We start from the raw sequence: 14,287 nt of genomic DNA on the forward strand, positions 1-14,287 counted from the left end.
CTGAGCCTCGCCTGGGTGAACCACCTTCATGATCATGTATCTCCCTGCCAGGTAAGTATGAGTTGGAAGCATTGGAGACAGCTCCTGCTTCTTAGACACAGTTGTTTGGCTCACGGTGCCTACACATATTCACAGAATCCAAAGGCTCTGGTGTATCACATCATCCTCTTTGGTAAGGACTTGTTGAAGTGAAGCAAACACTTCTGTGAAACCACTCAGGCTGTACATGACATATAATTACTATCAATTTTCTTGTCTCAACCAGCGCACAGGCACTACAAGTTAGAATTTCTAGCAAACATTATCTAACAAAACAGCAAAATCTAAACAGGACTGGAACCCGTCTTATTTGCTGTAAAATTGTCCCTTCTCAATTCACAATCAGTGAATGTATTGTGGTGGGAGTACAAACAAGCACTACAACATAACCTATAAAATAGGCCCAGTGTCAAGCTCTTATTGGTAATTGAACATAATGATTGGGAGAGCGCGGACGGAGTCCCTCACTACCACAAATTATGCAGTCGAGATTCTACATTTGGGAATTCGCACGTGGTCAGCACAACCAAGTGCAATGGCTGAGCCCGCCCTGGGTGAACCACCTCATGATCATGGTATCTCCCTGCCAGGTATGAGTTGGAAGCATTGGAGACAGGCTCCTGCTTCTTAGACACAGTTGTTTGGCTCACGGTGCCTCACATGCATATTCACAGAATCCAAAGGCCTCTAGTATCACATCATCCCTTTTTGGTAAAGGACTTGTTGAAGTGAAGCAAACACTTCTGTGAAACGACTAGGCTGTACATGACATAATTACTTTATCAATTTTCTCTTGTCTCCACCCCATTTTATTCCCCTTGCAAAACACAGTAAACCTCAAATGAACAGCAGCTACAGGTGCCTCTTGGCCGTCTTCTGAGGATCACCGCAAAGCCCGCACATATGCGCCTTTGTCTCAGAGACAACACAAACTGCTATAAATTCTGAAAATCAGCGCACAGGCAGTACAAGAATTTCTAGCAAATATTATTTTTATCAAAACAGCAAACTTGGAACAGGAGTAAACCCATTTACTCATGTGTAATTGTCTCTCGACCACAATCATGAATGCATTGTGGTGGAGTTCAAAACATGCACGATAACAAAACCTATAAAACAGGCCCAGTGTCAAGCTCTTATTGCAATTGAACATAATGATCAGGGGAGCAAAGTGACGCAGTCCCCCACTACCACAATTATGCAGTCGAGATTCCCACATTTGGGGAATTCGCACGGTCAGCACAACCGGCGTAATGGCTGAGTCAGCCTCTGGTAAACCACCTCTTCATGATCTTCTATGGTATCTCCCCTGCCAGGTATGAGTTGGAAGCATTGGAGACAGGCTCTGCTTCAGACACAGTTGTTTGGCTCACGGTGCCACCATGCATATTCACAGAATCCAAAGGCCTTCAGTATCACATCATCCTCTTTGGTAAAGGACTTGTTAAGTGAAGCAACACTGGTGAAAATCATTCAGGGCTGTACATATATATAATTACTTTATCAATTTTCTTTATTCTCACCCCATTTTATTCCCCTGCAAAACACAGTAAACCTCAATGAACAGCAGCCAGTAAGCTCTGGCTGCCTTCTGATAGATCACCGCAAAAGCCCGTGACATAGCGCTTTGTCTCAGAGACAACACAAACTGCTATAAATTCTGAAGCATATAAGTACTACAAGAATTTCTAGCAAACATTATTTATCAAAACAGCAAACTTGGAACAGGAGGAACCTGTCTATTTGCTGTAAAATTGTCCTTGGACCACAACCAGTGAATGCATTGTGGTGGGAGCACAAAACAACATCACAACAAACCTATAAAGTAGGCCCAGTGTCAAGCTTCCTTATTGCAATTGAACATACACCAGGAGAGCGCGGACGCAGTCCTCCACTACCACAAATTATGCAGTCGAGATTCCCACATTTGGGGAATTCGCACGGGTCAGCACAACCGAAGTGCAATGGCTGAGCTCCTGCCCTGGGTGAAAACCACCTCATGATCATGGTATCTCCCCTGCCAGGTGGGTATGAGTTGGGAAGCATTGAGACAGGCTCCTGCCTAGACACAGTTGTTTGCCTATCGGTGCCACCATATGCATATTCACAGAATCCAAAGGCCTTCAGTATCACATCATCCTCTTTGGTAAAGGACTTGTTGAAGTGAAGCAAACACTTCTGGGAACCACTAGCTGTACATGACATATAATTACTTTAATAATTTTCTTGTCTCCACCCCTTTTATCTCTCTTGCAAAACACAGTAAAACTTCAATGAACAGCAGCCAGGTAAGCTCTGGCCGCCTCTGATAGATCCCCGCAAAAGCCCGTGACATAGCGCCTTTGTCTCAGAGATAACACAAACTGCTATAAATTCTAAAATCATGTACAGGCACTCACAAGAATTTCTAGCAAACATTATTTTATCAAAACAACAAACTTGGAACAGGAGTGAACCCGCTCATTTGCTGTAAATTGTCCTTCTACCACACAATCAGTGAATGCATTGTGGTGGGAGTTCAAACATGCACGACAACAAAACCTATAAAACAGGCCCAGTGTCAAGCTCTCTTATTGCAATTGAACATAATGATCAGGGGAGAGCGCACTATCCCCACTACCACAAATTATGCAGTCGAAGATTCCCACATTTGGGGAATTCCCGCACGGGTCAGCACAACCCGAGTGCAATGGCTGAGCCTGCCCTGGGTGACCACCATGATCATGGTATCTCTGCCAGGTAGTATGAGTTGGAAGCATTGGAGACAGGCTCCTGCTTCTAGACACAGTTGTTTGCCTACGGTGCCACCATGCATATTCACAGAATCCAAAGGCCTTCAGTATCACATCATCCTCTTTGGTAAAGGACTTGTTGAAGTGGAAGCAAACACTTCTGTGAAACGACTAGCTGTACATGACATATAATTACTTATCACCTTTCAAGTTCCACCCCTTTTATTCCCCTTTGCAAAACACAGTAAACCCCAATGAACAGCAGCCAGGTAAGCTCTGGCCGTCTCTGGATAGATCACCGCAAAGCCCGGTGAGCAGCTGTACTTTGTCTCAGCCGACAGAACACAAACTGCTGGTAAATTCTGAAAATCAGTGTACAGGCACTACAAGACTCTCAGCAAACATTACATATCAAAACAGCAAACTTGGAACAGGGAGGAACCTGTCTATTTGCTGTAAATTGGTCCGACCACAATCAGTGAATTACTGTGGTGGGAGTTCAAAACATGCACGACAACAAACCTATAAAACAGGCCCAGTGTCGCCTCATTGCAATTGAACATAATGATCAGGGGAGCGCGGACGCAGTCCCCCACTAACATTAAATTATGCAGGCTGACATCTCCAATATTTGGGGAATTCGCACTGGTCAGCACAACTGAAGTGCAATGGCTGAGCCTCGCCTCCTGGGTGAACCACCTTCATGATCATGGTATCTCCTGCCAGGTAAGTATGAGTTGAAGCATTGGGAGACAGGCTCTGGCTTCTAGGACACAGTTGTCACCCACGCTGTCTAAGCACATTCACAGAATCCAAAGGCCTTCAGTATCACATCATCCTCTTTTTGGTAAAGGACTTGCTGAAGTGGAAGCAAACACTTCTGTGAAACCATCAGGCTGTACATGACATATAATTACTTATCAATTTTTCTTGTCTCCACCATTTTATTCCCCTCAACACAGTGAAACCCAATGAACAGCAGCCAGGTAAGCTCTGTCGTTTCTGATAGGTCACCGCAAAAGCCCGTGACCTGAGCTTCAACTGAGACAACACAAACTGCTATAAATTCTGAAAATCAGCGCATATAGTACAAGAATTTCTAGCAAACATTACTTATCAAAACAGCAAACTTGGAAACAGAGTGAACCCGCTCATTTGCTGTAAAATTGTCCTTCGATCACAATCAGTGAATGCATTGTGGTGGGAGTTCAAAACATGCACCGACAACCAAACCTATAAAATGTGGCCCAGTGTCAAGCTCTTATTGCAATTGAACATAATGATTAGGGAGAGCGGACGCAGTCCCCACTACCACAAATTATGCAGTCGAGATTCCCATACTGTGAATTGCACGGTCAGCACAACCGAAGCAAAGCAAATGGCTGAGCCTCGCCCTGGGTGAACCACCTTCATGATCATGGTATCTCCCCCTGCCAGGTGTATGATGTGGAAGCATTGGAGACAGGCCCTGCTTCTAGACACAGCTGTTTGGCCCACGTGCCTCCCATGCATATTCACAGAATCCAAAGGTCTTCAGTATCACATCATCCTCTTTGGTAAAGGACTCTGTTGAAGTGGAAGCAAACACTTCTGTGAAACGACTAGGCTGTACATGACATATAATTACTTTATCAATTTTCTTGTCTCCACCCCATTTTATTCCCCTTGCAAAACACAGTAAAACCTCAATGAACAGCAGCCAGGTAAGCCTCTGGTTGCCCTGGATAGGTCACCGCAAAAGCCCGGGTGACCTAGCGCCTTTGTCTCAGAGACAATACAAACTGCTATAAATTCTGAAAATCAGCGTACAGGCAGTACAAGAATTTCTAGCAAACATTACTTATCAAAACAGCAAACTTGGAACAGGAGTGAACCCGCTCTATTTGCTGTAAAATTATCCTCGACCACAATCAGTGAATGCATTGTGTGGAGTTCAAACATGCACCTACAACCAAACCTATAAAGTAGGCCCAGTGTCAAGCTCTTATTGCAATTGAACATAATGATCAGGGGAGAGCTGGACGAGTCTCCACTACCACAAATTGAGGCAGCTGAGACTCACATTTGGGGAATTCGGGCATCGGTCAGCACAACCGAAGTGCAATGGCTGAGCCTCGGCCCTGGGCACCACCTCATGATCATGGTATCTCCCCTGCCAGGTAAGTATGAGTTGAAGCATTGGAGACAGGCTCCTGCTTCTTAGACACAGCTGGCCTACGGTGCCTCCCATGCATATTCAGAATCCAAAGGCCTCAGTATCACATCATCCTCTTTGGTGAAAGGACTTGTTGAAGTGAAGCAAACACTTCTGTGAAACGACTAGGCTGTACATGACATATAATTACTTTATCAATTTTCTTGTCTCCACCCCTTTATCTCTTTGCAAAACACAGTAAACCTCAATGAACAGCAGCCAGGTGTTTCCTGGGCCGTCTCTGACAGGATCTCGCAAAGCCCGGTGACATAGCGCCTTTGTCTCAGAGATAACACAAACTGCTATAAATTCTGAAAAATCAGCGTACAGGCAATTAAGCAAGAATTTCTAGCAAACATTACTTATCAAAACAACAAACTTGGAACAGGAGGAACCTGTCTATTTGCTGTGTAAATTGTCCTTTCGATCCACAATCAGTGAATGCATTGTGGTGGGAGTTCAAAAACATGCACGACAACAAAACCTGGCAAACAGGCCCAGTGTCAAGCTCTTATTGCAATTGAACATAATGATCAGGGGAGAGCTGCGACGCAGTCCCCCACTACCACAAATTATGCAGCTCGAGATTCCCACATTTGGGGAATTCGCACGGGTCAGCACAACCGAAGTGCAATGGCTGAGCCTCGCCTCTGGGTGAACCACCTTCATGATCATGGTACTCTGCCAGTAAGTATGAGTTGGAAGCATTGGAGACAGGCTCCCGCTTCTTAGACACAGCTGTTTGGCTCACGGTGCCACCATGCACATATTCACAGAATCCAAAGGCCTCAGTATCACATCATCCTTCTTTGGTAAAGGACTTGTTGAAGTGAAGCAAACACTTCTGTGAAACGACTCAGGCTGTACATGACATATAATTACTTTATCAATTTTCTTGTCTCAATCAGCGTACAGGCACTACAAGAATTTCTAGCAAACATTACTCATCAAAACAGCAAACTTGGAACAGGACTGAACCTGTCTATTTGCTGTAAATTGTCCTTCGACCACAATCAGTGAATGTATTGTGGTGGGAGTACAAACAAGCACTACAACATAACCTATAAAATAGGCCCAGTGTCAAGCTCTTATTGCAATTGAACATAATGATTAGGGAGAGCGCGGACGCAGTCCCCCACTACCACAAATTATGCAGTCAGATCTTCACATTTGGGGAATTCGCACGGGTCAGCACAAACTCAAGTGGCAATGGCTGAGCCTCGCCTGGGTGAACCACCTTCATGATCATGGTATCTCCCTGCCAGGTAAGTATGAGTTGGAAGCATTGGAGACAGGCTCCTGCTTCTCTAGAAACAGTTGTTTGGCTCACGGTGCCTCACATGCATATTCACAGAATCCAAAGGCCTTCAGTATCACATCATCCTCTTTGGTAAAGGACTGTTGAAGTGAAGCAAACACTTCTGTGAAAATGACTAGGCTGTACATGCATATATAATTACTATCAATTTTCTTGTCTCCACCCCATTTTATTCCCCTTGCAAAACACAGTAAACCCAATGAACAGCAGCCAGGTAAGCTCTGGCCGTTCTGACAGATCACTGCAAAAGCCCGGTGACATAGCGCCTTTGTCTCAGAGACACTGATTAAACTGCTATAAATTCTGAAAATCAGCGACAGGCAGTACAAGAATTTCTAGAAAGGAACATTACTTATCAAAACAGCAAACTTGGAACAGGAGTGAACCATCATTCGCCGTAAAATTGTTCTTCACCACAATCAGTGAATGCATTGTGGTGGGAGTTCAAAAACATGCAACTTACAACAAAACCTATAAAACAGGCCCAGTGTCAAGCTCTTATTGCAATTGAACATAATGATCAGGGGAGAGCGCGACGCAGTCCCCCACTACCACAAATTATGCAGTCGAGATTCCCACATTTGGGGAATTCGCACGGGTCAGCACAACCGGCGGTAATGGCTGAGCCTCGCCCCTGGGTAAACCACCTTCATGATCATGGCATTCCCTGCCAGGTAAGTATGAGTTGGAAGCATTGGAGACAGGCTCTGCTTGTGACACAGTTGTTTGGCCTACGGTGCCACCATGCATATTCACAGAATCCAAAGGCCTTCAGTATCACATCATCCTCTTTGGTAAAGGACTTGTTGAAGTGAAGCAAACACTTCTGTGAAAACGACTAGGCTGTACATGACATATAATTACTTTATCAATTTTCTTGTCTCAATCAGCGTACAGGTAATTACAAGAATTTCTAGCAAACATTACTCATCAAAACAGCAAACTTGGAACAGGACTGAACCCGCCTATTTGCTGTAAAATTGTCCTTCGACCACAATCAGTGAATGCATTGTGGTGGGGAGTACAAAACATGCACTACAACATAACCTATAAAATAGCCCAGTGTCAAGCTCTATTGCACTGAACATAATGATCAGGGAGAGCAAGGACGCAGTCCTCAATACAAAATTATGCAGCTCTAGATTCCCACATTTGGGGAATTCGCATCGGTCAGCACAACTGAAGTGCAATGGCTGAGCTCACCTGGGTGAAATCCACCTCATGATCATGGTATCTCCCCTGCCAGGCATGAGTTGGAAGCATTGGAGACAGGCTCCTGCTTCTGTAGACACAGTTGTTTGGCTCACGGTGCCTCCCATGCATATTCACAGAATCCAAAGGCCTTCAGTATCACATCATCCCTCTTTGCAAAGGACTTGTTGAAGTGAAGCTAAACACTTCTGTGAAACGACTAGGCTGTACATGACATATAATTACTTTATCAATTTTCTTGTCTCAACTCAGCGACAGGCACCAAGAATTTCAGCAAACATTACTCATCAAAACAGCAAACTTGGAACAGGATCGAACCCGCTCTATTTGCTGTAAAATTGTCCTCTTCGACCACAATCAGTGAATGCATTGTGGTGGGAGTACAAAACATGCACGCAACACAACCTATAAAATAGGTCCAGTGTCAAGCTCATTGTAATTGAACACAATGACTAGGAGCGTTGACCCAGTCCCCCACTACCACAAATTATGCAGTCGATCTCTACATTTGGGGAAATTCGCATCGGGTCAGCACAACCGAAGTGCAATGGCTGAGCCTCGCCTGGGTGAACCACCTCATGATCATGGTATCTCCTGCCAGGTAAGTATGAGTTGGAAGCATTGAGACAGGCTCTGCTTCTAGACACAGTTGTTTGGCTCACAGCTCCCATGCATATTCACAGAATCCAAAGGCCTTCAGTATCACATCATCCTCTTTGGTAAAGGACTTGTTGAAGGAAGCAAACACTTCTGTGAAAACGACTAGGCTGTACATGACATATAATTACTTTACTTAATTTTCAATTTCCACCCCATTTTATTCCCTGAAACACAGTAAACCCCAATGAACAGCAGCCAGGTAAGCTCTGGCCGTCTCTGATAGATCACCGCAAAAGCCCGGTGACATAGCGCTTTGTCTCAGAGATTGAACACAAACTGCTATAAATTTGAAAATCAGCGACAGGCAGTACAAGAATTTCTAGCAAACATTATTTATCAAAACAGCAAAGCCTGGAAACAGGAGTGAACCTGTCTATTTGCTGTAAAATTGTCCTTGGACCACAACCAGTGAATGCATTGTGGTGGAGGCAAAACAAGCACTACAACAAAACCTATAAAGTAGGCCCAGTGTCAAGCTCTTATTGCAATTGAACATAATGATCAGGGGAGAGCAAGTGACGCAGTCCTCCACTACCACAAATTATGCAGTCGAGATTCCCACATTTGGGGAATTCGCACGGTCAGCACAACCGAAGTGCAATGGCTGTTCTCACCCTGGGTGAACCACCTCATGATCATGGTATCTACCCTGCCAGGTAAGAATGAGTTGGAAGCATTGGAGACAGGCTCCTGCTTCTTAGACAGTTGTTTGGCCTACGGTGCCCCCATGCATATTCACAGAACTAAAGGCCTTCATATCACATCATCCTCTTTGGTAAAGGACTTGTTAGTGAAGCAAACACTTTCTAGAAACGACTAGCTGTACATGACATATAATTACTTTATCAATTTTCTTGTCTCCACCCCTTTATTCCCCTTGCAAAACACAGTAAACCCCAATGAACAGTAGCCAGGTAAGCTCTGGTCAGTTTCTGATAGATCGCAAAAGTTCGGTGACATAGCGCCCTTTGTTCCATGACATAAACTGCTATAAATTCTGAAAATCAGTGTACAGGCAATTACAAGAATTTCTAGCAAACATTACATATCAAAACAGCAAACTTGAACAGGAGTGAACCCGCTTCATTTGCTGTAAAATTATCCTTCGACCACAATCAGTGAATGATTGTGGTGGAGTTCAAACATGCACGACAACAAAACCTATAAAACAGGCCCAGTGTCAAGCTCTTTATTGCAATTGAACATAATATCAGGGAGAGCGGACGCAGTCCCCACTACCACAAATTATGCAGTCGAGATTCCAACATTTGGGGAATTCGCACGGGTCAGCACAACTGAAGTGTTTGGCTGAGCCTCGCCCTGGGTGAACCACCTTCATGATCATGGTATCTCCCCTGCCAGGTAAGTATGAGTTGGAAGCACTGGAGACAGGCCCTGCTTCTTAGACACAGTTGTTTGGCCCACGTTGCCTCCCATGCATATTCACAGAATCCAAAGGCCTTCAGTATCACATCATCCTCTTGGTAAAGGACTTGTTGGAAGTGAAGCAAACACTTCTGGGTGAAACGACTAGGCTGTACATGGACATATAATTACTTTATCAATTTTCTTGTCTCAATCAAAGGCACAGGCACTACAAGAATTTCTAGCAAACATTACTCATCAAAACAGCAAACTTGGAACAGGACTTGAACCCGCCTATTTGCTGTAAAATTATCCTTCGACCACAATCAGGTGAATGCATTGTGGTGTGAGTACAAAAACAAGCACTACAAATGATAACCTATAAAATAGCCCAGTGTCAAGCTCTATTGCAATTGAACATAATGATCAGGGGAGCTTGACGCAGTCCCCACTACCACAAATTATGCAGTCGAGATTCCCACAATTGGGGACTATGACTGGTCAGCACAACCTAGGGCGTGCACGGCTGAGCCTCGCCCTGGGTGAACCACCCTTCATGATCATGGTATCTCCCTGCCAGGTGAGGAGTTGGAAGCATTGGAGACAGGCCTCGCTTCTAGACACAGTTGTTTGCCTCACGGTGCCTCCCATGCATATTCACAGAATCCAAAGGCCTTCAGTATCACATCACTTTTTGGTGGAAGGGAATTTGTTGAAGTGAAGCAACATCAGAAACGACTAGGCTGTACATATGACATATAAATTACTTTATCAATTTTCTTGTCTCCACCCCTTTTATTCCCCTAGAAACATGTAAACTCAATGAACAGCAAGTCCTTAAGCTCCGGCCGTCTCTGATAGATCACCGCGAAAAAGCCCAGTGACATAGCGCCTTTGTCTCAGAGACAATACAAGCTGCTATAAATTTGGAAAAATCAGCGTACAGGCACTACAAGAATTTCTAGCAAACACATTTATCAAACAACAACAAACTTGAATATAGATGAACCCGCTCATTTGCTGTAAAATTGTCCTTCACTCACAATCAGTGAATGGATTGAGGTAAGAGTTCAAAACATGCACTTGGCAACAAAACCTATAAAATAGGATCCAGTGTCAAGCTCTGCCAGTAATTGAACATAATGATTTGTGGGAGAGCATGACGCAGTCCCCACTACCACAAATTATGCAGTCGAGATTCCCACATTTGGGGAATCTGCACGGGTCAGCACACAAACTGAAGCGCAATGGCTGAGCCTCGCCCTGGTGAACCACCTTCATGATCATGGTATCCCTGCCAGGTAAGTATGAGTTGGAAGCATTGGAGACAGGTCTGCTTCTTAGACACAGTTGCTTTGGCTCACGGTGCCTCACATGCATATTCACAGAATCCAAAGGCCTTCAGTATCACATCATCCTCTTTGGTAAAGGACTGCTGAAGTATAAACACTTCAGAAACGACTAGGTTGTACATGACATATAATTACTTTATCAATTTTCTTGTCTCAATCAGCGACAGGCACTACAAGAATTTCTAGCAAACATTACTCAACAAAAACAGCAAACTTGGAACAGGACTGAACCTCGTCTATTTGCTGTAAATTGTCCTTCGGACCACAATCAGTAAATGTATTGTGGTGGGCGCGTCAGCACTACAACATAACCTATGTGGGCCAGGGCCTGTGTCGGGCCTCTATTGCAATTGAACATAATGATCAGGGGAGAGCGCGGACGCAGTCCCCACTACCACAAATTATGCAGTCGAGATTCCTAAGACGGGGAATTCGCATCGGTCAGCACAACCCGAAGTGCAATGGCTGAGCCCTCGCCCTGGGTGAACCACCTTCATGATCATGGTATCTCCCTGCCAGGTAAGTATGAGTTGGAAGTACTGAGACAGGCTCCTGCTTCTAGACACAGTTGTTTGGCTCACGGTGCCTCATGCATATTCATAATCCAAAGGCCTTCAGTATCACATCATCCTCTTGGTAAAGGACTTGTTGGAAGTGAAGCAAACACTTCTGTGAAACGACTAGGGCTGTACATGACATATGCAATTACTTTATCAATTTTCTTGTCTCCACCCCATTTTATTCCCTTGCAAAACACAGTGTTAAACCTCAATGAACAGCAGCCAGGTAGCCTCTGGTCGGCCTTGATAGATCACCCCAAAGCCCGGTGACATAGGCCGCCTTTGTCTCAGAGATATCAAACTGCTATAAATTCTGAAAAATCAGCGCACAGGCAGTACAAGAATTTCTAGCAAACATTTATCAAAACAGCAACTGGTCAGGAGAACCCGCCTATTTGCTGTAAAATTGTCCTTCACTCACAATCAGTGAATGCATTGTGGTGGGAGTTCAAACATGCACGACAACCAAACCTATAAACAGGCCTCCAGTGTCAAGCTCTTATTGCAATTGAACATAATGATCAGGGGAGAGCGACGCAGTCCCCCACTACCACAAATTATGCAGTCGAGATTCCCACATCGGGGAATTCGCATCGGTCAGCACAACCGGCAATGGCTGAGCCCGCTCTGGGTGAACCACCATCATGGTCATGGTATCCCCCCTGCCAGGTGGGCATGAGTTGAAGCACTTGAGACAGGCTCCTGCTTCTAGACACAGTTGTTTGGCTCACGGTGCCTCCATGCATATTCACAGAATCCAAAGGCCTTCAGTATCACATCATCCCTCTTTGGTAAAGGACTTGTTGAAGTGAAGCAAACACTTCTGTGAAACGACTAGGCTGTACATGACATATAATTACTTTATCAATTTTTCTTTGTCTCAATCAGCGTATACAGGCACTACAAGAATTTCTAGCAAACATTACTCATCAAAACAGTAAACTTGGAACAGACTGGAACCCGTCTATTTGCTGTAAAATTGTCCTTCACCACAACTGGTGAATGTATTGTGGTGGGAGTACAAAACAAGCACTACAACATAACCTATAAAAATAGGCCCAGTGTCAAGCTCTTATTGCAATTGAACATAATGATCAGGGAGAGCGTGGACGAGTCCCCCACTACTGAAATTACATAGTCGAGATTCCCACATTTGGGGAATCTGCACTGGGTCAGCACAACCGAAGTGCAATGGCTGAGCCTCGCCTGGGTGAACCACCATGATCATGGTATCTCCTGCCAGGTGGCATGAGTTGGGCATTGGAGACAGGCTCCTGCTTCTAGGACACAGTTGTTTGGCTCACGGTGCCTCACATGCATATTCACAGAATCCAAAGGCCTTCAGTATCACATCATCCTCTTGGTAAAGGACTTGTTGAAGTGAAGCAAACACTTCTGTGAAACGATCTAGGCTGTACATGACATATAATTACTTTATCAATTTTCTTGTCTCCACCCATTTTTATTCCCCTTAAACACAGTAAACCTCAATGAACAGCAGCCAGGTAAGCTCTGGGTCGCCTTCGATAGATCACCGCAAAAGCCCGGGTACAGTAGCGCCTTGTCCTCAGAGACAACACAAACTGCTATAAATTTAGAAAATCAGCGTTTACAGGCAGCATAAAGAATTTCTAGCAAACATTATTTTATCAAAACAGCAAACTTGGAACAGGAGTGAACCTGTCTATTTTGGCTGTAAATTGTCCTTCGACCACAATCAGTGAATGCATTGTGGTGGGAGTTCAAAACACACAGATAACAAAACCTATAAAACAGCCCAGTAGTCAAGCTCATTGCAATTGAAAACATAATGATCAGGGGAGAGCGTGACGCAGTCCCCACTACCACAAATTATGCAGTCGAGATTCCCACATTTGGGGAATCTGCACGGCTTCAGCACAACCGAAGTGCAATGGCTGAGCCTCGCCGGGTAAACCACTCCTTCATGATCATGGTATCTCCCCTGCCAGGTAAGGATACATTGAGACAGGCTCCTGCTTCTAGACACAGTTGTTTGGCTCACGGTGCCACCATGCATATTCACAGAACCCAAAGGCCTCAGTATCACATCATCCTCTTTTGGTAAAGGACTGTTGAAGTGAAGCAAACACTCTGTGGAAACGACTAGGGCTGTACATATATATAATTACTTTATCAATTTTCTTTGTTCCCAATTTATTTTATTCCCCCTTTGCAAAACATGAGTAAACTCAATGAACAGCAGCCAGGTAAGCTCTGGGTCGTTCCTGATAGATCACTGCAAAAGCCTGGTGGACATAGCGCCTTTGTCTCAGAGATAAACACAAACTGCTATAAATTCTTGAAAATCAGCGTACAGGCACTACAAGAATTTCTAGCAAACATTACTTATCAAACAGCAACCAGCAGGAGTAACCTGTCTATTTGCTGTAAAATTGTCCTGACCACAACCAGTGAATGCATTGGTGGAGTAATAAAACAAACACTACAACAAACTGGCGCGCAGGGCCCAGTGTCAAGCTCATTGCAATTGAACATAATGATCAGGGGAGAGCGCGACGAGTCCTCCACTACCACAAATTATGCAGCCTAGATTCCCATGATTTGGGGAATTGATCTACCACACAACCGGGCGCAATGATGAGCGTCACCCTCTGGTGAACCAATCTTCATGATCATGGTATCTCCTGCCAGGCATGAGTTGGAAGCATTGAGACATGCCCTGCTTTAGATACAGTTGTTTGCCTACGGTGCCACCATGCATATTCACAGAATCCAAAGGCCTTCAGTATCACATCATCCTCTTGCAGCACTTGATGAAGTGAAGCAAACACTTCTGTGAAACGACTAGGCTGTACATGACATATAATTACTTT

The 14,287-nt window shown here is 44.6% G+C and overlaps 17 non-coding genes and 4 pseudogenes across 17 annotated transcripts; all 21 read right to left on the minus strand.

The window, feature by feature from the left end:
* Positions 1-478: 478 nt before the first annotated feature.
* Positions 479-637, minus strand: LOC124852314. The gene has a single exon (XR_007032921.1). It is a non-coding gene; the product is annotated as a U1 spliceosomal RNA (small nuclear RNA).
* Positions 638-1,199: 562 nt separating this feature from the next.
* On the minus strand, positions 1,200-1,363 carry LOC124852322. Its single transcript, XR_007032928.1, has one exon. It is a non-coding gene; the product is annotated as a U1 spliceosomal RNA (small nuclear RNA).
* A 542-nt stretch (positions 1,364-1,905) lies between these two features.
* Positions 1,906-2,071, minus strand: LOC124852327. Its single transcript, XR_007032931.1, has one exon. It is a non-coding gene; the product is annotated as a U1 spliceosomal RNA (small nuclear RNA).
* A 562-nt stretch (positions 2,072-2,633) lies between these two features.
* Positions 2,634-2,785, minus strand: LOC124852315 (annotated as a pseudogene).
* Positions 2,786-3,340: 555 nt separating this feature from the next.
* Positions 3,341-3,505, minus strand: LOC124852312. Its single transcript, XR_007032920.1, has one exon. It is a non-coding gene; the product is annotated as a U1 spliceosomal RNA (small nuclear RNA).
* Positions 3,506-4,054: 549 nt separating this feature from the next.
* Positions 4,055-4,214, minus strand: LOC124852316. The gene has a single exon (XR_007032922.1). It is a non-coding gene; the product is annotated as a U1 spliceosomal RNA (small nuclear RNA).
* Positions 4,215-4,781: 567 nt separating this feature from the next.
* LOC124852321 lies at positions 4,782-4,938 on the minus strand. The gene has a single exon (XR_007032927.1). It is a non-coding gene; the product is annotated as a U1 spliceosomal RNA (small nuclear RNA).
* Positions 4,939-5,502: 564 nt separating this feature from the next.
* On the minus strand, positions 5,503-5,660 carry LOC124852302. Its single transcript, XR_007032911.1, has one exon. It is a non-coding gene; the product is annotated as a U1 spliceosomal RNA (small nuclear RNA).
* Positions 5,661-6,075: 415 nt separating this feature from the next.
* On the minus strand, positions 6,076-6,238 carry LOC124852297. The gene has a single exon (XR_007032906.1). It is a non-coding gene; the product is annotated as a U1 spliceosomal RNA (small nuclear RNA).
* A 566-nt stretch (positions 6,239-6,804) lies between these two features.
* Positions 6,805-6,965, minus strand: LOC124852298. Its single transcript, XR_007032907.1, has one exon. It is a non-coding gene; the product is annotated as a U1 spliceosomal RNA (small nuclear RNA).
* A 412-nt stretch (positions 6,966-7,377) lies between these two features.
* Positions 7,378-7,537, minus strand: LOC124852324. Its single transcript, XR_007032930.1, has one exon. It is a non-coding gene; the product is annotated as a U1 spliceosomal RNA (small nuclear RNA).
* Positions 7,538-7,948: 411 nt separating this feature from the next.
* LOC124852311 lies at positions 7,949-8,104 on the minus strand. Its single transcript, XR_007032919.1, has one exon. It is a non-coding gene; the product is annotated as a U1 spliceosomal RNA (small nuclear RNA).
* A 553-nt stretch (positions 8,105-8,657) lies between these two features.
* Positions 8,658-8,819, minus strand: LOC124852303. The gene has a single exon (XR_007032912.1). It is a non-coding gene; the product is annotated as a U1 spliceosomal RNA (small nuclear RNA).
* A 547-nt stretch (positions 8,820-9,366) lies between these two features.
* Positions 9,367-9,525, minus strand: LOC124852301. The gene has a single exon (XR_007032910.1). It is a non-coding gene; the product is annotated as a U1 spliceosomal RNA (small nuclear RNA).
* Positions 9,526-9,948: 423 nt separating this feature from the next.
* LOC124852323 lies at positions 9,949-10,108 on the minus strand. Its single transcript, XR_007032929.1, has one exon. It is a non-coding gene; the product is annotated as a U1 spliceosomal RNA (small nuclear RNA).
* A 560-nt stretch (positions 10,109-10,668) lies between these two features.
* Positions 10,669-10,829, minus strand: LOC124852310. Its single transcript, XR_007032918.1, has one exon. It is a non-coding gene; the product is annotated as a U1 spliceosomal RNA (small nuclear RNA).
* Positions 10,830-11,237: 408 nt separating this feature from the next.
* Positions 11,238-11,399, minus strand: LOC124852317. Its single transcript, XR_007032923.1, has one exon. It is a non-coding gene; the product is annotated as a U1 spliceosomal RNA (small nuclear RNA).
* A 555-nt stretch (positions 11,400-11,954) lies between these two features.
* LOC124852309 lies at positions 11,955-12,109 on the minus strand (annotated as a pseudogene).
* A 419-nt stretch (positions 12,110-12,528) lies between these two features.
* LOC118104085 lies at positions 12,529-12,682 on the minus strand (annotated as a pseudogene).
* Positions 12,683-13,248: 566 nt separating this feature from the next.
* Positions 13,249-13,410, minus strand: LOC124852299. Its single transcript, XR_007032908.1, has one exon. It is a non-coding gene; the product is annotated as a U1 spliceosomal RNA (small nuclear RNA).
* Positions 13,411-13,958: 548 nt separating this feature from the next.
* On the minus strand, positions 13,959-14,113 carry LOC124852326 (annotated as a pseudogene).
* Positions 14,114-14,287: the final 174 nt, after the last annotated feature.

The sequence above is a fragment of the Hippoglossus stenolepis genome, chromosome 8 (genome assembly GCF_022539355.2).
Source record: "Hippoglossus stenolepis isolate QCI-W04-F060 chromosome 8, HSTE1.2, whole genome shotgun sequence".
Classification (NCBI taxonomy): Eukaryota; Metazoa; Chordata; class Actinopteri; order Pleuronectiformes; family Pleuronectidae; genus Hippoglossus; species Hippoglossus stenolepis.